We start from the raw sequence: 976 nt of genomic DNA, 5'->3' as shown, positions 1-976 counted from the left end.
TTCAAATACTGCCTCACCAGCGTCCTGTGTAAGTGCAACGTAACTCCTCAACTTCGATACTCAGTGCACTGACTGATGAAGGCAGTGTGCCAAATGCCCTCTTCAATGCCCTGTGTACCTGTGTATCACTTTCAGAAAGCACCGTGCATCTGAATTTCAAGATCCCTCTGCTCAACTACACTGTAAAGCCCAAGCATTCACCATGAAACTCCAACATTGACTCGACTTCTAAATGCAAGAACTTGCACCGATCTGTATTGAACTGAATTTTCCATTTCTCAGTCCACTGCTGACCAAGATGCTTTTGAAATTTCCAAAATTCCTGATAGCCTTCCACACTTTCCATGATGCTGCCTATTTTAGTGTCATCAACAAACTTGCAAATAATGCCAGTGCATTCTCATCTAGATCATAGATGTATGTAATAGGTAAATTATATATATATATATATATATATAATACGTACATCTATGATGTAGATGAGAGAGAATATATATAATATAATATGCATATATATATATATATATATATATATAGAGAGAGATGAGAAGAGAGAAACAATGTTCCAGCACCGACCCTGTGGTGTTTCACTATTCACAGGTCTCCAGTCCGACAAGCATCCTTTCTATATTACTCTTTGCTTCCTACCAACAAGCTGATTGCATATCTATTTAACCGGTTCCCCCTGGATTCCAGGCAATCAAACATTCCAGACTAGCTGATCTTCTGTAACCTTATCAAAGGCCTTACAGAAATCCATATAGACTAATATACCATTCAGCCCTCATCACTGTTCCTGGTCACTTCATCAAAACACTGTAACAAGGTTGAAAGCCATGATCTCTCATGCACAAAGCCATGCTGACCTCTGCTAATCAAACCCTGTCTTTCAAATGCATGTATAGAGGAACCACGATTGTCCAAATATAATTCTCCGAAGTTTGGATGATCCAAAGGGGATCTAAAGTTCCCGATA

This window comes from Hemiscyllium ocellatum, unplaced genomic scaffold, assembly GCF_020745735.1.
Source record: "Hemiscyllium ocellatum isolate sHemOce1 unplaced genomic scaffold, sHemOce1.pat.X.cur. scaffold_364_pat_ctg1, whole genome shotgun sequence".
Lineage (NCBI taxonomy): Eukaryota > Metazoa > Chordata > Chondrichthyes > Orectolobiformes > Hemiscylliidae > Hemiscyllium > Hemiscyllium ocellatum.
The sequence above is the reverse complement of the archived record's forward strand: the minus strand, read 5'-3'. Positions refer to the sequence as shown.